The sequence below is a fragment of the Schistocerca gregaria genome, unplaced genomic scaffold, assembly GCF_023897955.1.
Source record: "Schistocerca gregaria isolate iqSchGreg1 unplaced genomic scaffold, iqSchGreg1.2 ptg000431l, whole genome shotgun sequence".
In the NCBI taxonomy this organism is placed as follows: Eukaryota; Metazoa; Arthropoda; class Insecta; order Orthoptera; family Acrididae; genus Schistocerca; species Schistocerca gregaria.
In genome coordinates this window covers 151,008-176,389 of record NW_026061857.1, presented here as the reverse complement: position 1 = coordinate 176,389, position 25,382 = coordinate 151,008, and the positions used below count along the sequence as shown (strand labels likewise).

The following is a 25,382-nucleotide window of genomic DNA, read 5'->3' as shown; positions in this document are numbered from 1 at the left end:
GGCATCCAAACTACCGTCTCCTGTTCCCGCGCTCGATCGTCCATGTTCCAGACAGGCGGCCCCGGTCAGGGTGTCCCATTGCGGTTCGCCTCCGGGACCTTCTCCGTGGCCTTAACTTTTTTCCTCTGCCGCCTGTTTTCCGGGCCAATCTCCGTCTGCCCCCGTGGAGTGTGCCCCGACCGTGCCTTCGGCTCGACTTGGCACAGGGTCCGAAGGTCTCAGTGCCTCCGGAGGCCCTCCGCCGCCGCTTTCTTTCCATCCTGGCCGAGTTTCCGAACGCGGCGGTGGCCTACACCGACGGTTCGGTGGTCTCTGGTCACACTGGTTACGCTCTCACTCTACGGGATTATTGTGAGCAACGGTCATTGGCAGCTGGCTCCAGTGTATACACTGCCGAGTTGGTTGCCATCTATCGTGCCCTAGAGTTTCTCCGCTCCCGCTCAGGTGAGTCCTTTGTCATCTGTAGTGACTCCCTGAGCGGTTTACGAGCTCTTGACCAGTGTTTCCCTCGTTCCCGTCTGGTGATGGCCATCCAGGAGTCCCTCCATACTCTCGTCCGTAGCGGCCGCTCTGTCACCTTTGTTTGGTCCCCGGGTCACGTCGGCATCCCGGGTAACGAGCGGGTTGACGAACTGGCGAAACAGGCGGTCAGTTCCCCGGCCATGGACATCGGTCTTTTAGAGAGTGACGTCCGATCCGTATTGCGGCAGAAGGTCCTTGCTGCTTGGCGTGATGAGTGGCGCACCCTGCCCTCTCCCAACAAACTTCGGGCAGTCAAGGAGACAACCACTGTGTGGCGCTCCTCCATGCGGGGGTCTCGCAAGGACGCTGTCGTCCTCTGCCGGCTCCGCATAGGACATACCCGGCTCACGCACGCGTATCTCTTGTGCCGTGACGACCCGCCTCTCTGTCGCTGCGGATTGGCCCTGACCGTGGTACACGTCTTACTAGACTGCCCACTTTTAACTGCCCTCAGGCAGACGTTCGCGCTGCCTGATACACTCCCTGCTCTTTTAACCGATGACTCTACTATGGCTGACTTAGTTCTCTGTTTTATTCGAGCAGGGGGTTTTTATCATTCAATATGAGAGTCCCTTTTTATTTTTTTTTAGTGTCGACTGTGGCTTTTAGCCTGGGGTTTTAGTTTGTGGTGTTTTAATGTGTCCCTTGGTTGTTGGCCTTTCCAGTTTTATTTTCATGGTCGGCCAATGACCGTCGCACTCTGTGTGTCTTTTAATCTCTTTTCTCTGGTCTTCGTCTATGTCTTTCTTGTACTGTGTCGTCCCTTGTCGTCTCCGTTATGTGTTTATTGCTTGTTGGACTTTTCTTCGTGTACTGTTATGGTCGTGGAACAAGGGACCGATGACCTACGTAGTCTGGTCCCTTTAACCCCCACAAACCAACCAACCAAGTGCACATCTGTCGATTCGCAGTGTTTCGTTACTTTCAAGGAGTTCCTACCACCCTTCCTTGGCGCATTCTTGCTCAAACTGAGTTCATTACTGTAATTTCGCATCTTACGTTTAATACAGTAGTTTAAAATGCTTGTGGGAGCATCTTTGTCGCACCTGAGAGTTAGTATGAAAAGAGGGCTGCCAGGTGTAGTGACATGAAATTTAAAAGAAGAGAGAGAGCCAACAGCACCCGGTGTTCCCAGGCGGTCACCCATCCAAGTACTAACCGGGCCCGATGTTGCTTAACTTCGGTGATCGGACGAGAACCGGTGTATTCAACATGGTATGGCCGTTGGCGTCCTTATACTGTAGCCGCACGGCAGAAGAAGCCTTCGCCTCTCCTCCCAACACACGCAATCGCCATTTTCGGTGACACATTTGACGCAAAGCACGTCCTTCCACCTCGACACTCGCGGGAGACGCACCTTGTTATTGTTATCCAGCGCAGGTCTTGCGCGCGGCCGGGCGGCGGGTGGACTGCGCGGGGTGTGGCAGTGTCCTGCTGGACCGAGGGAAGCGTTCTCACCTGCCTGACACGCGTCGCGCTTCCAGATATTTGCGTAATTCGCACGGTGCATTCTCGGCTGTCCACTTCAGTCCCGACTTGTCCCGACTTTGCTCGACTGCCGCTCGCTGCCGCTCGGGTCGTGGTCCATATGACAGCACAAGCACGAGAAACATCTGCGAGACTGGCGCCGGACTGACCGGCGTGTCCGAGGCGCCGTGTGCGGCCGTTCGGAGCTACTAGTGCAGCGCTGTGCCGTGCCGTGGAAAGGTGCGAAAACACGGACACAAGACACAGGCGGTTCGACAAAGCATCCATCTCTTCTAGCGGCGAAAGATAAATTTTTGTTTACAAATATGCAATTGTGCACTGCTACAAAACTATAAGCCCTGGCGTATTTCAGAACAGTCCTGTCGTGTCATACTCTTGTTATTTCTAGAGACACTTTGTCTGTCTTCATTTTTTGGCTACCCCTGCCAGCCCTCTTTTACAGAGTTCCCTGGCGGTCACCGATCCGAATACTAACGTTGTTGCTTATCGTCGGTGATCGTACCAGAACAGTTGATTTTCTGTTTTTTTAGTTTTTTATTTAATTACTTAGTTTTTGGAATTTAGCGCTCTGACGCATTTCAAGTGCACATCTGTCGATTCGCAGTGTTTCGTTACTTTCAAGGAGTTCCTACCACCCTTCCTTGGCGCATTCTTGCTCAAACTGAGTTCATTACTGTAATTTCGCATCTTACGTTTAATACAGTAGTTTAAAATGCTTGTGGGAGCATCTTTGTCGCACCTGAGAGTTAGTATGAAAAGAGGGCTGCCAGGTGTAGTGACATGAAATTTAAAAGAAAAGAGAGAGCCAACAGCACCTTTTTTTTGTTTCTTTTTTGTTTTTTTTTTATATTTCATGTATGAAAAAAGAGAAATCGCAACAGCCTAGGTATAGTAAAAACAACATGAAACAAAACGCTATTTTAAAGCGCCGGTAATCCCGGTGTGAAATCCCACACGGACGAAAGGTTCCAAAAGTGCCGAGCGCAGACACGTGACGAGAAGTGGGAGCGCTCGACAGTAAAAGAAATGAAAAAAGAAAAAAGAAAAAATAACGCAAACAGTCACCACTAGAAACTAGAACTGAAACATCAGTAAAGAATCTCGTCACGCCACATACGGGGAAAAAAAGAAAAAAGAAAAAATAAACTAATAATACCGACACTCATGCCAAACAAGAAGTTTGGCAATAACGTCCAGAAAAAACTGAAAAGACTTCTGATGTCGTTCGATAGTCAAGTTGCGGCAATTTTCGTTCCAGAAAACATAGAGAAAGTCGCATTTATTCATATTGTGTCGCTCAAGGGCAATTTGAAAATACGAGACAATAACATCCATGTTACGCAGGTACCGAAATACGCGCAAAAGCATGCGCCAGTGCGACCTGCAAAAAATTTGCAAAATTTTGCCGATAATGTGGCGATGTCTGAATCTGGGAATGTTGGGTCCATAAAAAGGTAAGGAAGTCCAAATCGGTACACAACTTTAAAGAGAAAATAGCAAAAACTGTATGGCCAAAGATCCACACCGTGGCATTTCGCTTGGTGGTGGGGTAGACGACACACTGCGGAATTAATACATCATCCACAGTAACGGTTCGAGCGTCCACCCGCTGAATCAGACGAATCATATCCCTGGCGACGTCCCAAACACGGCGGAAGCGGTCACACGCAAAGCGGTGTTCAAGAGTATCGTCGACAGTACACACGTCACACACTCCAGATGGGATAAGGTTGATGGAATGAAGTTTGGAGTTGGTGGGGATGGTGCGATGCACCACCTTGTACCATGCAGCGTGTACGGAAGCCGGGAGGACTTTGTTGGCGAGGTTTTGCCACACTGCCACCCAGTTGCAGCGTGGCAATCGATACTCCCACTTGCAACGAATAGGAGGTCCGCGTATAGCATCGCAGACAGCGCTAACCGTGTGGGCGGAGATATCACGAAGTGTCAGGTAACTATTATCGAAATAGTAGCGGCGCACGTAAGAAAGATAAAACGGGATGTGCGACACAGAAACAGGTGCCACTTCAGAATGAGGACGATAACGATTAAAAACAACCGCGGTGGGACTGCAAGGTGCCTTCTGCATAACAGCGGTAATTCTCTTCCAAAGGAGAGCCGCACATTTGGCTGAAAAATCGACAAGTCCCAAACCGCCGTCGGACAGGCCCAAGGTACAGACAGCATGTGACACCTTAAAAATGTCCCCCCTCCATAAAAACCAGTAAATCGCCTGTGTGATGGCGCGCCCCAATTGCTTGGGTACCGGGAGAACCTGCGCAAGGTACCACGCCCTTGCCAAGAAGTTATTATTTATTAACTGCACCTTTTCCCGAAGGGCCAAATTTCGGACCGCATGGATCTTGACAACAGCACGAATCCGATGCAGCGTAGGCCGCCAATTTAATGCTTCCATCTGCTGTGGATTCGAGGATAAAAGGACTCCAAGAACTTTATGCTGCTGCTGTACACAGAACCAGTCCCTACGAAGGGTACGTGCGCGGGCGGTGAGCGGTAAAAGAACAGTTTTCTGTGTATTGACAATCGCCCCCGTAGCTTGTTCAAAGTTGTGCAGAACGACTTGCAACCTGTCAACATCGTCTAAATGCTCAATAAATACGCCAAGGTCATCAGCGTATGCTTTACAAACCAATCTGGTAGTCCCCATCTGAATGCCGCGACATTCCTGACCGATATAGCGGAGGAGGGGATCCAGCGCAATGGCAAAAAGCGCCATGGAAAGCGGACACCCTTGCCGCACGGAGCGACCTACACGAAAAGCAGGAGTAAGACGACCATTAACACAGATGCGTGACGTAGCATTTTGCAACAGATGCGTCACTAATTTGGTAAATTTATAACCAAACCCCATGCGCACCAAAACCTGACGCAAATAAAAATGACTAATACGGTCAAAGGCATTCTTAAAATCAACTAATAAAATCGCCGCAGTCCGAAGCCGAGCACTTTTTACATAGCCAATGCAGTCCCTGTAAGCAAGGATAGCGTCAAAGATATTCCGATCGCGCACCGCACACGTTTGCTGAGGACTAAGTACCGCCGGCAAAATGTTTTTAAGTCGCTGAGCGACGCAGCGCGTGACGATCTTGTAGTCAACATTTAATAAAGTAATCGGACGGACAGCGTCGATATTTGGCACAGCATTGGATTTGGGAACGAGCGTCACAACCCCCTCCACAAAGGCAGCTGGTACAGTCACACCATTTCGAATATCATTTACCAAATCTACTAAAATCTCACTAAAAAGATGAAAAAATTTCAAATAAAATTCCGCAGGAATCCCATCTGGACCTGGAGACTTCCCGTTGGGACTCCGCCGAACGGCATCGAGAACTTCATCAGACGTAAAGGCGTCAGTTAAATGATTCCTGTCCGGGCGAGTTAAAACATGGGGTACAGTCTGCAAAAAATCTCGCAACGCGTCGGAATCCACATCAACATCACGGAAAAGTGAAGCGAAATGTTCAAAAATATCTGTTTCGATTTCCGACTGTACAGAAGTTCGATCGCCGTTTCGCAGCCGCCAAACACTAATCTTCAAACGTTCACGGCGTTTGCGTTCTCTGTGTAAATGGTAAATGGACAGAGGTTCCCCAGTAACAAGTCCCGCAGGCTGACTTCGGACGGTCACCCCATCACTAACGGCACGCATGTCAAGTAAAAGCTTTGCTTGAAATTGCTTCAGAGTAGGCAACAACTCGGGCTGTGACGTCACCCGCAACGCTAAGTCCCGTAAACAAGCCTGGCGGAAGCGAGCCGTTGCCCGACGCCAGCGTGCCGCCTCACGGCTGTAATCAATTAAAAATTTCCTAATCGCCGGCTTAACTATCGCAACCCACCACTCAATGGTGCTACTATGACCGCCTCGAGTCCGCAACAACCGTTGCCATATACGGTTAAAACAAGTCACAAAATGGTCGTCATTGAGTAAACTGCAATTGAACTTCCACAAATTGGTACGGCGAGGAACACACAAACGAGGCAATAAAAGACGACAGGAGTAACTGGAGTGGTCAGAAAATACGACAGGAGTCACGTCAGCACTACAAATACGGGCAGACAGCTGCCTAGACACATAAATCCGATCGAAGCGGCTACGCCCGGTACCGTAAAAATAGGTGAAGTAGGTGAAATCCGGGTGTAAAACACGCCACGTGTCGAGCAGCTGAAAACTAGTGACTAAAGTACCCAGCTCGTGACATTTGTTTGGACGCGGCTCTTGATCGCTGTCGTCTAAAACACAATTAAAATCACCCCCAACGATTAAAGTATCGACATTCCTGGATAGAAGCTGACACAAATCTCTACCATAAAATTCAGCCCTGGCCGGTTTAACATTTCCTGACGGAGCGTACACATTTACAAACACAATTCCAAAAATGGTACAAGCAACAGCGCGACCGTTCGGTAAAATGTCAACGTTAGATATTGGTAAGCCAGAACGCACTAAAATTGCAGTGCCCGTATCGTTATCAGGGGCAATATTATCAATCACAGTAAAATCAGTAAAATCATGCAAAAACAAAAGCGCTTCACAAGTCACCTCCTGTAAAAAAGCGACGTGACAGTTATTATCATACAAGAAATTTTTTAAAATCATAGTCTTCTGCGGATTTCGCAACTTATTAAGATTAACTGTTAAGATGTTCCACTGGCTACAGTCGTTAACCATATACACGTAATAACACAGTTAAAAAACAAGAAAATAAAAGAAAAACATGAAATTTGCTTAAAACAAGATAAAAGATACAAACTTGCGAGGAGGGGGACGACATACAATGAGTCACACTAATGGTGATCACCGGCCTCAACATCCGCCGACCAATCCTGCGATTGACTAGGAAGGGGGGGGCGGGAGCGGTGGAGTCCCAGAAACTGTGACGGCACCTTCTGTAGCGGAATGCTCCACGGCGGGCATTTCGACATCCGAAGATAAAGGCGGCACCAAATCGTGGGTGGAAGGGGGGGGGGCACGACGAAGGTGCGAATCTTCGGCCTTTCTTTTGGTTGGGAAGGGGGAAGGTGTCACAGACAAAGGCGGATCCACCGCCACGCCATGCCGGAATCGGCATCAGAAGTCGGAAGTCGGTTTTCAAATGTTGCACCGCGATGTCACGTTTCTGCGTTGCAGCAACAACATCACCCTCCGGCTGAGTGCGGGAAGAGGTCTGCTTTTTCGCGTGGCGCCTGCTGCCTCCCCCCTGAGACGGGCGGTGGCCGAGGTCTACGCCGTCGCGCGTGGCCGGTTGTCGGGAGGTCGGTTGCCCGACCGACCGAACCTGAGGGGGGGCAGGAGAACGCGCCACCGGAGACGGACTCCGATTTTTGTCCGAAAAACCACGCGTATTAAACGAAGCAGAGCTACTGGCACTACGTAAACGTGGGGTGCCAGAAGCTCGAGCGACATTCCGGTCCCTACGCGGTTTCGGTGCAGTAAAAGCTTCACGTTCTACAACAGCACTGGCAGCAGAAAGACTGTCGGGGACGGTAGTAGGAGCAACCGCCGATATGTCGGGTTCCGTAACCGGGACAGTATGCGGAACAATTTGTGCCGACATCGGCACGGATTGCGGTGAGACTTCGTCCACTACCGGTTTTTCAAAAACAGATTCAGTTGTCGCAGCCGCGAGCAAAGAAGGCTCAACAGGAGGTTCAGAAACAGAAACAGAGTCACTATCAGGAACAGACGTGTCCATAACGTCAGCGGCGGCCGATACAGGGGGGGCGGCCGCGAGTTGCACACGTGCGGGGGGGGCGGAACCTAAACTCGTTGCAGCAACAGAAGCAAAGCTAGGCCCACTTAAAACGTCCTCACGTGGCAACTGAACAGGCTGCCTGCGTTTAGGACAGTTTTGTCGGTAATGACCAACAGCACCGCAAAAGGAACACGTCTGAGGTTGACCACTATAAGTTATAAAAGCACGATGACCGTTAACTAACAAGAAGGACGGAATATGTTGTCGTACTATCATCTTTACACTCCTCACGCCGTTTTCGACCTGAAAAACATAGGCGGAAGACCACTTCTCTTTAAAAACAGATAGCACGGTCCCGTACGGCCGCAAATGACGAGATATTGTGTCATTCCGGATTTCAAAAGGCAAGTTGAACACACGAACATTTCGAAGGCCAAACCCACCATGAGAAATAGTCACGTTACTAATGCGACCGTCTAGATGTCGAAATTTACGGATACCATCATTAACATTTACCACGGTATCACACAATTCGGGAGTTTTCAACTTCAAAAACACGGAATTGATAAAAGTATCAAATTGAACTCCGAGAACGTCATCGGTCGACAAACACAATTCCTCAAGTATCCAACGGTGAATTTCGAAAGCTGACGGTTTTCCGACGGAACTATCGAATTCGCATTGCACATTATTTTGTCGTTCTTCACTATTGTCATACAACATTGCCATAACTTACGGACTTGAAGAAATGTAGCCGCGAGGCAGGAGACAGACGACACGCGAGGCGCCGCCGCCCAAGTCGCACAAGGAAGTACTGCTCGCTCGGCACCGAGGTGTTGCCAGGCGGGCAGACAGCCAAGTATTAACCGGGCCCGATGTTGCTTAACTTCGGTGATCGGACGAGAACCGGTGTATTCAACATGGTATGGCCGTTGGCGTCCTTATACTGTAGCCGCACGGCAGAAGAAGCCTTCGCCTCTCCTCCCAACACACGCAATCGCCATTTTCGGTGGCACATTTGACGCAAAGCAGGTCCTTCCACCTCGACACTCGCGGGAGACGCACCTTGTTATTGTTATCCAGCGCAGGTCTTGCGCGCGGCCGGGCGGCGGGTGGACTGCGCGGGGTGTGGCAGTGTCCTGCTGGACCGAGGGAAGCGTTCTCACCTGCCTGACACGCGTCGCGCTTCCAGATATTTGCGTAATTCGCACGGTGCATTCTCGGCTGTCCACTTCTGTCCCGACTTGTCCCGACTTTGCTCGACTGCCGCTCGCTGCCGCTCGGGTCGTGGTCCATATGACAGCACAAGCACGAGAAACATCTGCGAGACTGGCGCCGGACTGACCGGCGTGTCCGAGGCGCCGTGTGCGGCCGTTCGGAGCTACTAGTGCAGCGCTGTGCCGTGCCGTGGAAAGGTGCGAAAACACGGACACAAGACACAGGCGGTTCGACAAAGCATCCATCTCTTCTAGCGGCGAAAGATAAATTTTTGTTTACAAATATGCAATTGTGCACTGCTACAAAACTATAAGCCCTGGCGTATTTCAGAACAGTCCTGTCGTGTCATACTCTTGTTATTTCTAGAGACACTTTGTCTGTCTTCATTTTTTGGCTACCCCTGCCAGCCCTCTTTTCCAGAGTTCCCTGGCGGTCACCGATCCGAATACTAACGTTGTTGCTTATCGTCGGTGATCGTACCAGAACAGTTGATTTTCCGTTTTTTTAGTTTTTTATTTAATTACTTAGTTTTTGGAATTTAGCGCTCTGACGCATTTCAAGTGCACATCTGTCGATTCGCAGTGTTTCGTTACTTTCAAGGAGTTCCTACCACCCTTCCTTGGCGCATTCTTGCTCAAACTGAGTTCATTACTGTAATTTCGCATCTTACGTTTAATACAGTAGTTTAAAATGCTTGTGGGAGCATCTTTGTCGCACCTGAGAGTTAGTATGAAAAGAGGGCTGCCAGGTGTAGTGACATGAAATTTAAAAGAAGAGAGAGAGCCAACAGCACCTGGTGTTCCCAGGCGGTCACCCATCCAAGTACTAACCGGGCCCGATGTTGCTTAACTTCGATGATCGGACGAGAACCGGTGTATTCAACATGGTATGGCCGTTGGCGTCCTTATACTGTAGCCGCACGGCAGAAGAAGCCTTCGCCTCTCCTCCCAACACACGCAATCGCCATTTTCGGTGGCACATTTGACGCAAAGCACGTCCTTCCACCTCGACACTCGCGGGAGACGCACCTTGTTATTGTTATCCAGCGCAGGTCTTGCGCGCGGCCGGGCGGCGGGTGGACTGCGCGGGGTGTGGCAGTGTCCTGCTGGACCGAGGGAAGCGTTCTCACCTGCCTGACACGCGTCGCGCTTCCAGATATTTGCGTAATTCGCATGGTGCATTCTCGGCTGTCCACTTCTGTCCCGACTTGTCCCGACTTTGCTCGACTGCCGCTCGCTGCCGCTCGGGTCGTGGTCCATATGACAGCACAAGCACGAGAAACATCTGCGAGACTGGCGCCGGACTGACCGGCGTGTCCGAGGCGCCGTGTGCGGCCGTTCGGAGCTACTAGTGCAGCGCTGTGCCGTGCCGTGGATAGGTGCGAAAACACGGACACAAGACACAGGCGGTTCGACAAAGCATCCATCTCTTCTAGCGGCGAAAGATAAATTTTTGTTTACAAATATGCAATTGTGCACTGCTACAAAACTATAAGCCCTGGCGTATTTCAGAACAGTCCTGTCGTGTCATACTCTTGTTCTTTCTAGAGACACTTTGTCTGTCTTCATTTTTTGGCTACCCCTGCCAGCCCTCTTTTCCAGAGTTCCCTGGCGGTCACCAATCCGAATACTAACGTTGTTGCTTATCGTCGGTGATCGTACCAGAACAGTTGATTTTCCGTTTTTTTAGTTTTTTATTTAATTACTTAGTTTTTGGAATTTAGCGCTCTGACGCATCTTAAGTGCACATCTGTCGATTCGCAGTGTTTCGTTACTTTCAAGGAGTTCCTACCACCCTTCCTTGGCGCATTCTTGCTCAAACTGAGTTCATTACTGTAATTTCGCATCTTACGTTTAATACAGTAGTTTAAAATGCTTGTGGGAGCATATTTGTCGCACCTGAGAGTTAGTATGAAAAGAGGGCTGCCAGGTGTAGTGACATGAAATTTAAAAGATGAGAGAGAGCCAACAGCACCTGGTGTTCCCAGGCGGTCACCCATCCAAGTACTAACCGGGCCCGATGTTGCTTAACTTCGGTGATCGGACGAGAACCGGTGTATTCAACATGGTATGGCCGTTGGCGTCCTTATACTGTAGCCGCACGGCAGAAGAAGCCTTCGCCTCTCCTCCCAACACACGCAATCGCCATTTTCGGTGGCACATTTGACGCAAAGCACGTCCTTCCACCTCGACACTCGCGGGAGACGCACCTTGTTATTGTTATCCAGCGCAGGTCTTGCGCGCGGCCGGGCGGCGGGTGGACTGCGCGGGGTGTGGCAGTGTCCTGCTGGACCGAGGGAAGCGTTCTCACCTGCCTGACACGCGTCGCGCTTCCAGATATTTGCGTAATTCGCATGGTGCATTCTCGGCTGTCCACTTCTGTCCCGACTTGTCCCGACTTTGCTCGACTGCCGCTCGCTGCCGCTCGGGTCGTGGTCCATATGACAGCACAAGCACGAGAAACATCTGCGAGACTGGCGCCGGACTGACCGGCGTGTCCGAGGCGCCGTGTGCGGCCGTTCGGAGCTACTAGTGCAGCGCTGTGCCGTGCCGTGGATAGGTGCGAAAACACGGACACAAGACACAGGCGGTTCGACAAAGCATCCATCTCTTCTAGCGGCGAAAGATAAATTTTTGTTTACAAATATGCAATTGTGCACTGCTACAAAACTATAAGCCCTGGCGTATTTCAGAACAGTCCTGTCGTGTCATACTCTTGTTCTTTCTAGAGACACTTTGTCTGTCTTCATTTTTTGGCTACCCCTGCCAGCCCTCTTTTCCAGAGTTCCCTGGCGGTCACCAATCCGAATACTAACGTTGTTGCTTATCGTCGGTGATCGTACCAGAACAGTTGATTTTCCGTTTTTTTAGTTTTTTATTTAATTACTTAGTTTTTGGAATTTAGCGCTCTGACGCATCTTAAGTGCACATCTGTCGATTCGCAGTGTTTCGTTACTTTCAAGGAGTTCCTACCACCCTTCCTTGGCGCATTCTTGCTCAAACTGAGTTCATTACTGTAATTTCGCATCTTACGTTTAATACAGTAGTTTAAAATGCTTGTGGGAGCATATTTGTCGCACCTGAGAGTTAGTATGAAAAGAGGGCTGCCAGGTGTAGTGACATGAAATTTAAAAGATGAGAGAGAGCCAACAGCACCTGGTGTTCCCAGGCGGTCACCCATCCAAGTACTAACCGGGCCCGATGTTGCTTAACTTCGGTGATCGGACGAGAACCGGTGTATTCAACATGGTATGGCCGTTGGCGTCCTTATACTGTAGCCGCACGGCAGAAGAAGCCTTCGCCTCTCCTCCCAACACACGCAATCGCCATTTTCGGTGGCACATTTGACGCAAAGCACGTCCTTCCACCTCGACACTCGCGGGAGACGCACCTTGTTATTGTTATCCAGCGCAGGTCTTGCGCGCGGCCGGGCGGCGGGTGGACTGCGCGGGGTGTGGCAGTGTCCTGCTGGACCGAGGGAAGCGTTCTCACCTGCCTGACACGCGTCGCGCTTCCAGATATTTGCGTAATTCGCACGGTGCATTCTCGGCTGTCCACTTCTGTCCCGACTTGTCCCGACTTTGCTCGACTGCCGCTCGCTGCCGCTCGGGTCGTGGTCCATATGACAGCACAAGCACGAGAAACATCTGCGAGACTGGCGCCGGACTGACCGGCGTGTCCGAGGCGCCGTGTGCGGCCGTTCGGAGCTACTAGTGCAGCGCTGTGCCGTGCCGTGGAAAGGTGCGAAAACACGGACACAAGACACAGGCGGTTCGACAAAGCATCCATCTCTTCTAGCGGCGAAAGATAAATTTTTGTTTACAAATATGCAATAGTGCACTGCTACAAAACTATAAGCCCTGGCGTATTTCAGAACAGTCCTGTCGTGTCATACCCTTGTTATTTCTAGAGACACTTTGTCTGTCTTCATTTTTTGGCTACCCCTGCCAGCCCTCTTTTCCAGAGTTCCCTGGCGGTCACCGATCCGAATACTAACGTTGTTGCTTATCGTCGGTGATCGTACCAGAACAGTTGATTTTCTGTTTTTTTAGTTTTTTATTTAATTACTTAGTTTTTGGAATTTAGCGCTCTGACGCATTTCAAGTGCACATCTGTCGATTCGCAGTGTTTCGTTACTTTCAAGGAGTTCCTACCACCCTTCCTTGGCGCATTCTTGCTCAAACTGAGTTCATTACTGTAATTTCGCATCTTACGTTTAATACAGTAGTTTAAAATGCTTGTGGGAGCATCTTTGTCGCACCTGAGAGTTAGTATGAAAAGAGGGCTGCCAGGTGTAGTGACATGAAATTTAAAAGAAGAGAGAGAGCCAACAGCACCTGGTGTTCCCAGGCGGTCACCCATCCAAGTACTAACCGGGCCCGATGTTGCTTAACTTCGGTGATCGGACGAGAACCGGTGTATTCAACATGGTATGGCCGTTGGCGTCCTTATACTGTAGCCGCACGGCAGAAGAAGCCTTCGCCTCTCCTCCCAACACACGCAATCGCCATTTTCGGTGGCACATTTGACGCAAAGCAGGTCCTTCCACCTCGACACTCGCGGGAGACGCACCTTGTTATTGTTATCCAGCGCAGGTCTTGCGCGCGGCCGGGCGGCGGGTGGACTGCGCGGGGTGTGGCAGTGTCCTGCTGGACCGAGGGAAGCGTTCTCACCTGCCTGACACGCGTCGCGCTTCCAGATATTTGCGTAATTCGCACGGTGCATTCTCGGCTGTCCACTTCTGTCCCGACTTGTCCCGACTTTGCTCGACTGCCGCTCGCTGCCGCTCGGGTCGTGGTCCATATGACAGCACAAGCACGAGAAACATCTGCGAGACTGGCGCCGGACTGACCGGCGTGTCCGAGGCGCCGTGTGCGGCCGTTCGGAGCTACTAGTGCAGCGCTGTGCCGTGCCGTGGAAAGGTGCGAAAACACGGACACAAGACACAGGCGGTTCGACAAAGCATCCATCTCTTCTAGCGGCGAAAGATAAATTTTTGTTTACAAATATGCAATTGTGCACTGCTACAAAACTATAAGCCCTGGCGTATTTCAGAACAGTCCTGTCGTGTCATACTCTTGTTATTTCTAGAGACACTTTGTCTGTCTTCATTTTTTGGCTACCCCTGCCAGCCCTCTTTTACAGAGTTCCCTGGCGGTCACCGATCCGAATACTAACGTTGTTGCTTATCGTCGGTGATCGTACCAGAACAGTTGATTTTCCGTTTTTTTAGTTTTTTATTTAATTACTTAGTTTTTGGAATTTAGCGCTCTGACGCATTTCAAGTGCACATCTGTCGATTCGCAGTGTTTCGTTACTTTCAAGGAGTTCCTACCACCCTTCCTTGGCGCATTCTTGCTCAAACTGAGTTCATTACTGTAATTTCGCATCTTACGTTTAATACAGTAGTTTAAAATGCTTGTGGGAGCATCTTTGTCGCACCTGAGAGTTAGTATGAAAAGAGGGCTGCCAGGTGTAGTGACATGAAATTTAAAAGAAGAGAGAGAGCCAACAGCACCTGGTGTTCCCAGGCGGTCACCCATCCAAGTACTAACCGGGCCCGATGTTGCTTAACTTCGATGATCGGACGAGAACCGGTGTATTCAACATGGTATGGCCGTTGGCGTCCTTATACTGTAGCCGCACGGCAGAAGAAGCCTTCGCCTCTCCTCCCAACACACGCAATCGCCATTTTCGGTGGCACATTTGACGCAAAGCACGTCCTTCCACCTCGACACTCGCGGGAGACGCACCTTGTTATTGTTATCCAGCGCAGGTCTTGCGCGCGGCCGGGCGGCGGGTGGACTGCGCGGGGTGTGGCAGTGTCCTGCTGGACCGAGGGAAGCGTTCTCACCTGCCTGACACGCGTCGCGCTTCCAGATATTTGCGTAATTCGCATGGTGCATTCTCGGCTGTCCACTTCTGTCCCGACTTGTCCCGACTTTGCTCGACTGCCGCTCGCTGCCGCTCGGGTCGTGGTCCATATGACAGCACAAGCACGAGAAACATCTGCGAGACTGGCGCCGGACTGACCGGCGTGTCCGAGGCGCCGTGTGCGGCCGTTCGGAGCTACTAGTGCAGCGCTGTGCCGTGCCGTGGATAGGTGCGAAAACACGGACACAAGACACAGGCGGTTCGACAAAGCATCCATCTCTTCTAGCGGCGAAAGATAAATTTTTGTTTACAAATATGCAATTGTGCACTGCTACAAAACTATAAGCCCTGGCGTATTTCAGAACAGTCCTGTCGTGTCATACTCTTGTTCTTTCTAGAGACACTTTGTCTGTCTTCATTTTTTGGCTACCCCTGCCAGCCCTCTTTTCCAGAGTTCCCTGGCGGTCACCAATCCGAATACTAACGTTGTTGCTTATCGTCGGTGATCGTACCAGAACAGTTGATTTTCCGTTTTTTTAGTTTTTTATTTAATTACTTAGCTTTTGGAATTTAGCGCTCTGACGCATCTTAAGTGCACATCTGTCGATTCGCAGTGTTTCGTTACTTTCAAGGAGTTCCTACCACCCTTCCTTGGCGCATTCTTGCTCAAACTGAGTTCATTACTGTAATTTCGCATCTTACGTTTAATACAGTAGTTTAAAATGCTTGTGGGAGCATATTTGTCGCACCTGAGAGTTAGTATGAAAAGAGGGCTGCCAGGTGTAGTGACATGAAATTTAAAAGATGAGAGAGAGCCAACAGCACCTGGTGTTCCCAGGCGGTCACCCATCCAAGTACTAACCGGGCCCGATGTTGCTTAACTTCGGTGATCGGACGAGAACCGGTGTATTCAACATGGTATGGCCGTTGGCGTCCTTATACTGTAGCCGCACGGCAGAAGAAGCCTTCGCCTCTCCTCCCAACACACGCAATCGCCATTTTCGGTGGCACATTTGACGCAAAGCACGTCCTTCCACCTCGACACTCGCGGGAGACGCACCTTGTTATTGTTATCCAGCGCAGGTCTTGCGCGCGGCCGGGCGGCGGGTGGACTGCGCGGGGTGTGGCAGTGTCCTGCTGGACCGAGGGAAGCGTTCTCACCTGCCTGACACGCGTCGCGCTTCCAGATATTTGCGTAATTCGCACGGTGCATTCTCGGCTGTCCACTTCTGTCCCGACTTGTCCCGACTTTGCTCGACTGCCGCTCGCTGCCGCTCGGGTCGTGGTCCATATGACAGCACAAGCACGAGAAACATCTGCGAGACTGGCGCCGGACTGACCGGCGTGTCCGAGGCGCCGTGTGCGGCCGTTCGGAGCTACTAGTGCAGCGCTGTGCCGTGCCGTGGAAAGGTGCGAAAACACGGACACAAGACACAGGCGGTTCGACAAAGCATCCATCTCTTCTAGCGGCGAAAGATAAATTTTTGTTTACAAATATGCAATTGTGCACTGCTACAAAACTATAAGCCCTGGCGTATTTCAGAACAGTCCTGTCGTGTCATACCCTTGTTATTTCTAGAGACACTTTGTCTGTCTTCATTTTTTGGCTACCCCTGCCAGCCCTCTTTTCCAGAGTTCCCTGGCGGTCACCGATCCGAATACTAACGTTGTTGCTTATCGTCGGTGATCGTACCAGAACAGTTGATTTTCTGTTTTTTTAGTTTTTTATTTAATTACTTAGTTTTTGGAATTTAGCGCTCTGACGCATTTCAAGTGCACATCTGTCGATTCGCAGTGTTTCGTTACTTTCAAGGAGTTCCTACCACCCTTCCTTGGCGCATTCTTGCTCAAACTGAGTTCATTACTGTAATTTCGCATCTTACGTTTAATACAGTAGTTTAAAATGCTTGTGGGAGCATCTTTGTCGCACCTGAGAGTTAGTATGAAAAGAGGGTTGCCAGGTGTAGTGACATGAAATTTAAAAGAAGAGAGAGAGCCAACAGCACCTGGTGTTCCCAGGCGGTCACCCATCCAAGTACTAACCGGGCCCGATGTTGCTTAACTTCGGTGATCGGACGAGAACCGGTGTATTCAACATGGTATGGCCGTTGGCGTCCTTATACTGTAGCCGCACGGCAGAAGAAGCCTTCGCCTCTCCTCCCAACACACGCAATCGCCATTTTCGGTGGCACATTTGACGCAAAGCACGTCCTTCCACCTCGACACTCGCGGGAGACGCACCTTGTTATTGTTATCCAGCGCAGGTCTTGCGCGCGGCCGGGCGGCGGGTGGACTGCGCGGGGTGTGGCAGTGTCCTGCTGGACCGAGGGAAGCGTTCTCACCTGCCTGACACGCGTCGCGCTTCCAGATATTTGCGTAATTCGCACGGTGCATTCTCGGCTGTCCACTTCTGTCCCGACTTGTCCCGACTTTGCTCGACTGCCGCTCGCTGCCGCTCGGGTCGTGGTCCATATGACAGCACAAGCACGAGAAACATCTGCGAGACTGGCGCCGGACTGACCGGCGTGTCCGAGGCGCCGTGTGCGGCCGTTGGGAGCTACTAGTGCAGCGCTGTGCCGTGCCGTGGAAAGGTGCGAAAACACGGACACAAGACACAGGCGGTTCGACAAAGCATCCATCTCTTCTAGCGGCGAAAGATAAATTTTTGTTTACAAATATGCAATTGTGCACTGCTACAAAACTATAAGCCCTGGCGTATTTCAGAACAGTCCTGTCGTGTCATACTCTTGTTATTTCTAGAGACACTTTGTCTGTCTTCATTTTTTGGCTACCCCTGCCAGCCCTCTTTTCCAGAGTTCCCTGGCGGTCACCGATCCGAATACTAACGTTGTTGCTTATCGTCGGTGATCGTACCAGAACAGTTGATTTTCTGTTTTTTTAGTTTTTTATTTAATTACTTAGTTTTTGGAATTTAGCGCTCTGACGCATTTCAAGTGCACATCTGTCGATTCGCAGTGTTTCGTTACTTTCAAGGAGTTCCTACCACCCTTCCTTGGCGCATTCTTGCTCAAACTGAGTTCATTACTGTAATTTCGCATCTTACGTTTAATACAGTAGTTTAAAATGCTTGTGGGAGCATCTTTGTCGCACCTGAGAGTTAGTATGAAAAGAGGGCTGCCAGGTGTAGTGACATGAAATTTAAAAGAAGAGAGAGAGCCAACAGCACCTGGTGTTCCCAGGCGGTCACCCATCCAAGTACTAACCGGGCCCGATGTTGCTTAACTTCGGTGATCGGACGAGAACCGGTGTATTCAACATGGTATGGCCGTTGGCGTCCTTATACTGTAGCCGCACGGCAGAAGAAGCCTTCGCCTCTCCTCCCAACACACGCAATCGCCATTTTCGGTGGCACATTTGACGCAAAGCACGTCCTTCCACCTCGACACTCGCGGGAGACGCACCTTGTTATTGTTATCCAGCGCAGGTCTTGCGCGCGGCCGGGCGGCGGGTGGACTGCGCGGGGTGTGGCAGTGTCCTGCTGGACCGAGGGAAGCGTTCTCACCTGCCTGACACGCGTCGCGCTTCCAGATATTTGCGTAATTCGCACGGTGCATTTTCGGCTGTCCACTTCTGTCCCGACTTGTCCCGACTTTGCTCGACTGCCGCTCGCTGCCGCTCGGGTCGTGGTCCATATGACAGCACAAGCACGAGAAACATCTGCGAGACTGGCGCCGGACTGACCGGCGTGTCCGAGGCGCCGTGTGCGGCCGTTCGGAGCTACTAGTGCAGCGCTGTGCCGTGCCGTGGAAAGGTGCGAAAACACGGACACAAGACACAGGCGGTTCGACAAAGCATCCATCTCTTCTAGCGGCGAAAGATAAATTTTTGTTTACAAATATGCAATTGTGCACTGCTACAAAACTATAAGCCCTGGCGTATTTCAGAACAGTCCTGTCGTGTCATACTCTTGTTATTTCTAGAGACACTTTGTCTGTCTTCATTTTTTGGCTACCCCTGCCAGCCCTCTTTTACAGAGTTCCCTGGCGGTCACCAATCCGAATACTAACGTTGTTGCTTATCGTCGGTGATCGTACCAGAACAGTTGATTTTCCGTTTTTTTAGTTTTTTATTTAATTACTTAGTTTTTGGAATTTAGCGCTCTGACGCATTTTAAGTGCACATCTGTCGATTCGCAGTGTTTCGTTACTTTCAAGGAGTTCCTACCACCCTTCCTTGGCGCATTCTTGCTCAAACTGAGTTCATTACTGTAATTTCGCATCTTACGTTTAATACAGTAGTTTAAAATGCTTGTGGGAGCATCTTTGTCGCACCTGAGAGTTAGTATGAAAAGAGGGCTGCCAGGTGTAGTGACATGAAATTTAAAAGAAGAGAGAGAGCCAACAGCACCCGGTGTTCCCAGGCAGTCACCCATCCAAGTACTAACCGGGCCCGATGTTGCTTAACTTCGGTGATCTTACGAGAACCGGTGTATTCAACATGGTATGGCCGTTGGCGTCCTTATACTGTAGCCGCACGGCAGAAGAAGCCTTCGCCTCTCCTCCCAACACACGCAATCGCCATTTTCGGTGGCACATTTGACGCAAAGCACGTCCTTCCACCTCGACACTCGCGGGAGACGCACCTTGTTATTGTTATCCAGCGCAGGTCTTGCGCGCGGCCGGGCGGCGGGTGGACTGCGCGGGGTGTGGCAGTGTCCTGCTGGACCGAGGGAAGCGTTCTCACCTGCCTGACACGCGTCGCGCTTCCAGATATTTGCGTAATTCGCACGGTGCATTCTCGGCTGTCCACTTCTGTCCCGACTTGTCCCGACTTTGCTCGACTGCCGCTCGCTGCCGCTCGGGTCGTGGTCCATATGACAGCACAAGCACGAGAAACATCTGCGAGACTGGCGCCGGACTGACCGGCGTGTCCGAGGCGCCGTGTGCGGCCGTTCGGAGCTACTAGTGCAGCGCTGTGCCGTGCCGTGGAAAGGTGCGAAAACACGGACACAAGACACAGGCGGTTCGACAAAGCATCCATCTCTTCTAGCGGCGAAAGATAAATTTTTGTTTACAAATATGCCATTGTGCACTGCTACAAAACTATAAGCCCTGGCGTATTTCAGAACAGTCCTGTCGTGTCATACTCTTGTTATTTCTAGAGACACTTTGTCTGTCTTCATTTTTTGGCTACCCCTGCCAGCCCTCTTTTACAGAGTTCCCTGGCGGTCACCAATCCGAATACTAACGTTGTTGCTTATCGTCGGTGATCGTACCAGAACAGTTGATTTTCCGTTTTTTTAGTTTTTTATTTAATTACTTAGTTTTTGGAATTTAGCGCTCTGACGCATTTTAAGTGCACATCTGTCGATTCGCAGTGTTTCGTTACTTTCAAGGAGTTCCTACCACCCTTCCTTGGCGCATTCTTGCTCAAACTGAGTTCATTACTGTAATTTCGCATCTTACGTTTAATACAGTAGTTTAAAATGCTTGTGGGAGCATCTTTGTCGCACCTGAGAGTTAGTATGAAAAGAGGGCTGCCAGGTGTAGCGACATGAAATTTAAAAGATGAGAGAGAGCCAACAGCACCTGGTGTTCCCAGGCGGTCACCCATCCAAGTACTAACCGGGCCCGATGTTGCTTAACTTCGGTGATCGGACGAGAACCGGTGTATTCAACATGGTATGGCCGTTGGCGTCCTTATACTGTAGCCGCACGGCAGAAGAAGCCTTCGCCTTTCCTCCCAACACACGCAATCGCCATTTTCGGTGGCACATTTGACGCAAAGCACGTCCTTCCACCTCGACACTCGCGGGAGACGCACCTTGTTATTGTTATCCAGCGCAGGTCTTGCGCGCGGCCGGGCGGCGGGTGGACTGCGCGGGGTGTGGCAGTGTCCTGCTGGACCGAGGGAAGCGTTCTCACCTGCCTGACACGCGTCGCGCTTCCAGATATTTGCGTAATTCGCACGGTGCATTCTCGGCTGTCCACTTCTGTCCCGACTTGTCCCGACTTTGCTCGACTGCCGCTCGCTGCCGCTCGGGTCGTGGTCCATATGACAGCACAAGCACGAGAAACATCTGCGAGACTGGCGCCGGACTGACCGGCGTGTCCGAGGCGCCGTGTGCGGCCGTTCGGAGCTACTAGTGCAGCGCTGTGCCGTGCCGTGGAAAGGTGCGAAAACACGGACACAAGACACAGGCGGTTCGACAAAGCATCCATCTCTTCTAGCGGCGAAAGATAAATTTTTGTTTACAAATATGCAATTGTGCACTGCTACAAAACTATAAGCCCTGGCGTATTTCAGAACAGTCCTGTCGTGTCATACTCTTGTTATTTCTAGAGACACTTTGTCTGTCTTCATTTTTTGGCTACCCCTGCCAGCCCTCTTTTACAGAGTTCCCTGGCGGTCACCAATCCGAATACTAACGTTGTTGCTTATCGTCGGTGATCGTACCAGAACAGTTGATTTTCTGTTTTTTTAGTTTTTTATTTAATTACTTAGTTTTTGGAATTTAGCGCTCTGACGCATTTCAAGTGCACATCTGTCGATTCGCAGTGTTTCGTTACTTTCAAGGAGTTCCTACCACCCTTCCTTGGCGCATTCTTGCTCAAACTGAGTTCATTACTGTAATTTCGCATCTTACGTTTAATACAGTAGTTTAAAATGCTTGTGGGAGCATCTTTGTCGCACCTGAGAGTTAGTATGAAAAGAGGGCTGCCAGGTGTAGTGACATGAAATTTAAAAGAAGAGAGAGAGCCAACAGCACCTGGTGTTCCCAGGCGGTCACCCATCCAAGTACTAACCGGGCCCGATGTTGCTTAACTTCGGTGATCGGACGAGAACCGGTGTATTCAACATGGTATGGCCGTTGGCGTCCTTATACTGTAGCCGCACGGCAGAAGAAGCCTTCGCCTCTCCTCCCAACACACGCAATCGCCATTTTCGGTGGCACATTTGACGCAAAGCACGTCCTTCCACCTCGACACTCGCGGGAGACGCACCTTGTTATTGTTATCCAGCGCAGGTCTTGCGCGCGGCCGGGCGGCGGGTGGACTGCGCGGGGTGTGGCAGTGTCCTGCTGGACCGAGGGAAGCGTTCTCACCTGCCTGACACGCGTCGCGCTTCCAGATATTTGCGTAATTCGCACGGTGCATTCTCGGCTGTCCACTTCTGTCCCGACTTGTCCCGACTTTGCTCGACTGCCGCTCGCTGCCGCTCGGGTCGTGGTCCATATGACAGCACAAGCACGAGAAACATCTGCGAGACTGGCGCCGGACTGACCGGCGTGTCCGAGGCGCCGTGTGCGGCCGTTCGGAGCTACTAGTGCAGCGCTGTGCCGTGCCGTGGAAAGGTGCGAAAACACGGACACAAGACACAGGCAGTTCGACAAAGCATCCATCTCTTCTAGCGGCGAAAGATAAATTTTTGTTTACAAATATGCAATTGTGCACTGCTACAAAACTATAAGCCCTGGCGTATTTCAGAACAGTCCTGTCGTGTCATACTCTTGTTCTTTCTAGAGACACTTTGTCTGTCTTCATTTTTTGGCTACCCCTGCCAGCCCTCTTTTCCAGAGTTCCCTGGCGGTCACCAATCCGAATACTAACGTTGTTGCTTATCGTCGGTGATCGTACCAGAACAGTTGATTTTCCGTTTTTTTAGTTTTTTATTTAATTACTTAGTTTTTGGAATTTAGCGCTCTGACGCATTTTAAGTGCACATCTGTCGATTCGCAGTGTTTCGTTACTTTCAAGGAGTTCCTACCACCCTTCCTTGGCGCATTCTTGCTCAAACTGAGTTCATTACTGTAATTTCGCATCTTACGTTTAATACAGTAGTTTAAAATGCTTGTGGGAGCATATTTGTCGCACCTGAGAGTTAGTATGAAAAGAGGGCTGCCAGGTGTAGTGACATGAAATTTAAAAGATGAGAGAGAGCCAACAGCACCTGGTGTTCCCAGGCGGTCACCCATCCAAGTACTAACCGGGCCCGATGTTGCTTAACTTCGGTGATCGGACGAGAACCGGTGTATTCAACATGGTATGGCCGTTGGCGTCCTTATACTGTAGCCGCACGGCAGAAGAAGCCTTCGCCTCTCCTCCCAACACACGCAATCGCCATTTTCGGTGGCACATTTGACGCAAAGCACGTCCTTCCACCTCGACACTCGCGGGAGACGCACCTTGTTATTGTTATCCAGCGCAGGTCTTGCGCGCGGCCGGGCGGCGGGTGGAATGCGCGGGGTGTGGCAGTGTCCTGCTGGACCGAGGGAAGCGTTCTCACCTGCCTGACACGCGTCGCGCTTCCAGATATTTGCGTAATTCGCACGGTGCATTCTCGGCTGTCCACTTCTGTCCCGACTTGTCCCGACTTTGCTCGACTGCCGCTCGCTGCCGCTCGGGTCGTGGTCCATATGACAGCCCAAGCACGAGAAACATCTGCGAGACTGGCGCCGGACTGACCGGCGTGTCCGAGGCGCCGTGTGCGGCCGTTCGGAGCTACTAGTGCAGCGCTGTGCCGTGCCGTGGAAAGGTGCGAAAACACGGACACAAGACACAGGCGGTTCGACAAAGCATCCATCTCTTCTAGCGGCGAAAGATAAATTTTTGTTTACAAATATGCAATTGTGCACTGCTACAAAACTATAAGCCCTGGCGTATTTCAGAACAGTCCTGTCGTGTCATACTCTTGTTATTTCTAGAGACACTTTGTCTGTCTTCATTTTTTGGCTACCCCTGCCAGCCCTCTTTTACAGAGTTCCCTGGCGGTCACCAATCCGAATACTAACGTTGTTGCTTATCGTCGGTGATCGTACCAGAACAGTTGATTTTCCGTTTTTTTAGTTTTTTATTTAATTACTTAGTTTTTGGAATTTAGCGCTCTGACGCTTTTCAAGTGCACATCTGTCGATTCGCAGTGTTTCGTTACTTTCAAGGAGTTCCTACCACCCTTCCTTGGCGCATTCTTGCTCAAACTGAGTTCATTACTGTAATTTCGCATCTTACGTTTAATACAGTAGTTTAAAATGCTTGTGGGAGCATCTTTGTCGCACCTGAGAGTTAGTATGAAAAGAGGGCTGCCAGGTGTAGTGACATGAAATTTAAAAGAAGAGAGAGAGCCAACAGCACCTGGTGTTCCCAGGCGGTCACCCATCCAAGTACTAACCGGGCCCGATGTTGCTTAACTTCGGTGATCGGACGAGAACCGCTGTATTCAACATGGTATGGCCGTTGGCGTCCTTAAGATGTAGCCGCACGGCAGAAGAAGCCTTCGCCTCTCCTCCCAACACACGCAATCGCCATTTTCGGTGGCACATTTGACGCAAAGCACGTCCTTCCACCTCGACACTCGCGGGAGACGCACCTTGTTATTGTTATCCAGCTCGCGTGTGTCGCGCGGCCGGGCGGCGGGTGGACTGCGCGGGGTGTGGCAGTGTCCTGCTGGACCGAGGGAAGCGTTCTCACCTGCCTGACACGCGTCGCGCTTCCAGATATTTGCGTAATTCGCACGGTGCATTCTCGGCTGTCCACTTCTGTCCCGACTTGTCCCGACTTTGCTCGACGGCCGCTCGCTGCCGCTCGGGTCGTGGTCCATATGACAGCACAAGCACGAGATACATCTGCGAGACTGGCGCCGGACTGACCGGCGTGTCTGAGGCGCCGTGTGCGGCCGTTCGGAGCTACTAGTGCAACGCTGTGCCGTGCCGTGGAAAGGTGCGAAAACACGGACACAAGACACAGGCGGTTCGACAAAGCATCCATCTCTTCTAGCGGCGAAAGATAAATTTTTGTTTACAAATATGCAATTGTGCACTGCTACAAAACTATAAGCCCTGGCGTATTTCAGAACAGTCCTGTCGTGTCATACTCTTGTTCTTTCTAGAGACACTTTGTCTGTCTTCATTTTTTGGCTACCCCTGCCAGCCCTCTTTTACAGAGTTCCCTGGCGGTCACCGATCCGAATACTAACGTTGTTGCTTATCGTCGGTGATCGTACCAGAACAGTTGATTTTCTGTTTTTTTAGTTTTTTATTTAATTACTTAGTTTTTGGAATTTAGCGCTCTGACGCATTTCAAGTGCACATCTGTCGATTCGCAGTGTTTCGTTACTTTCAAGGAGTTCCTACCACCCTTCCTTGGCGCATTCTTGCTCAAACTGAGTTCATTACTGTAATTTCGCATCTTACGTTTAATACAGTAGTTTAAAATGCTTGTGGGAGCATCTTTGTCGCACCTGAGAGTTAGTATGAAAAGAGGGCTGCCAGGTGTAGTGACATGAAATTTAAAAGAAGAGAGAGAGCCAACAGCACCTGGTGTTCCCAGGCGGTCACCCATCCAAGTACTAACCGGGCCCGATGTTGCTTAACTTCGGTGATCGGACGAGAACCGGTGTATTCAACATGGTATGGCCGTTGGCGTCCTTATACTGTAGCCGCACGGCAGAAGAAGCCTTCGCCTCTCCTCCCAACACACGCAATCGCCATTTTCGGTGGCACATTTGACGCAAAGCACGTCCTTCCACCTCGACACTCGCGGGAGACGCACCTTGTTATTGTTATCCAGCGCAGGTCTTGCGCGCGGCCGGGCGGCGGGTGGACTGC

At 50.8% G+C, this 25,382-nt stretch overlaps 15 non-coding genes across 15 annotated transcripts; all 15 read right to left on the bottom strand.

Moving 5' to 3' along the window:
• Positions 1 to 1,632: 1,632 nt before the first annotated feature.
• LOC126311498 (5S ribosomal RNA) lies at positions 1,633 to 1,751 on the bottom strand. Its single transcript, XR_007554635.1, has one exon. It is a non-coding gene; the product is annotated as a 5S ribosomal RNA (ribosomal RNA).
• Positions 1,752 to 9,726: 7,975 nt separating this feature from the next.
• Positions 9,727 to 9,845, bottom strand: LOC126311519 (5S ribosomal RNA). The gene has a single exon (XR_007554654.1). It is a non-coding gene; the product is annotated as a 5S ribosomal RNA (ribosomal RNA).
• A 1,062-nt stretch (positions 9,846 to 10,907) lies between these two features.
• On the bottom strand, positions 10,908 to 11,026 carry LOC126311463 (5S ribosomal RNA). Its single transcript, XR_007554603.1, has one exon. It is a non-coding gene; the product is annotated as a 5S ribosomal RNA (ribosomal RNA).
• Positions 11,027 to 12,088: 1,062 nt separating this feature from the next.
• On the bottom strand, positions 12,089 to 12,207 carry LOC126311451 (5S ribosomal RNA). Its single transcript, XR_007554592.1, has one exon. It is a non-coding gene; the product is annotated as a 5S ribosomal RNA (ribosomal RNA).
• A 1,062-nt stretch (positions 12,208 to 13,269) lies between these two features.
• On the bottom strand, positions 13,270 to 13,388 carry LOC126311439 (5S ribosomal RNA). The gene has a single exon (XR_007554581.1). It is a non-coding gene; the product is annotated as a 5S ribosomal RNA (ribosomal RNA).
• A 1,062-nt stretch (positions 13,389 to 14,450) lies between these two features.
• On the bottom strand, positions 14,451 to 14,569 carry LOC126311518 (5S ribosomal RNA). Its single transcript, XR_007554653.1, has one exon. It is a non-coding gene; the product is annotated as a 5S ribosomal RNA (ribosomal RNA).
• Positions 14,570 to 15,631: 1,062 nt separating this feature from the next.
• LOC126311427 (5S ribosomal RNA) lies at positions 15,632 to 15,750 on the bottom strand. Its single transcript, XR_007554570.1, has one exon. It is a non-coding gene; the product is annotated as a 5S ribosomal RNA (ribosomal RNA).
• A 1,062-nt stretch (positions 15,751 to 16,812) lies between these two features.
• LOC126311415 (5S ribosomal RNA) lies at positions 16,813 to 16,931 on the bottom strand. The gene has a single exon (XR_007554559.1). It is a non-coding gene; the product is annotated as a 5S ribosomal RNA (ribosomal RNA).
• A 1,062-nt stretch (positions 16,932 to 17,993) lies between these two features.
• Positions 17,994 to 18,112, bottom strand: LOC126311650 (5S ribosomal RNA). Its single transcript, XR_007554772.1, has one exon. It is a non-coding gene; the product is annotated as a 5S ribosomal RNA (ribosomal RNA).
• A 1,062-nt stretch (positions 18,113 to 19,174) lies between these two features.
• On the bottom strand, positions 19,175 to 19,293 carry LOC126311581 (5S ribosomal RNA). Its single transcript, XR_007554710.1, has one exon. It is a non-coding gene; the product is annotated as a 5S ribosomal RNA (ribosomal RNA).
• A 1,062-nt stretch (positions 19,294 to 20,355) lies between these two features.
• On the bottom strand, positions 20,356 to 20,474 carry LOC126311638 (5S ribosomal RNA). The gene has a single exon (XR_007554761.1). It is a non-coding gene; the product is annotated as a 5S ribosomal RNA (ribosomal RNA).
• A 1,062-nt stretch (positions 20,475 to 21,536) lies between these two features.
• LOC126311626 (5S ribosomal RNA) lies at positions 21,537 to 21,655 on the bottom strand. The gene has a single exon (XR_007554749.1). It is a non-coding gene; the product is annotated as a 5S ribosomal RNA (ribosomal RNA).
• Positions 21,656 to 22,717: 1,062 nt separating this feature from the next.
• LOC126311530 (5S ribosomal RNA) lies at positions 22,718 to 22,836 on the bottom strand. The gene has a single exon (XR_007554664.1). It is a non-coding gene; the product is annotated as a 5S ribosomal RNA (ribosomal RNA).
• A 1,062-nt stretch (positions 22,837 to 23,898) lies between these two features.
• LOC126311551 (5S ribosomal RNA) lies at positions 23,899 to 24,017 on the bottom strand. Its single transcript, XR_007554683.1, has one exon. It is a non-coding gene; the product is annotated as a 5S ribosomal RNA (ribosomal RNA).
• Positions 24,018 to 25,079: 1,062 nt separating this feature from the next.
• On the bottom strand, positions 25,080 to 25,198 carry LOC126311408 (5S ribosomal RNA). Its single transcript, XR_007554553.1, has one exon. It is a non-coding gene; the product is annotated as a 5S ribosomal RNA (ribosomal RNA).
• Between the last annotated feature and the right edge of the window lie 184 nt (positions 25,199 to 25,382).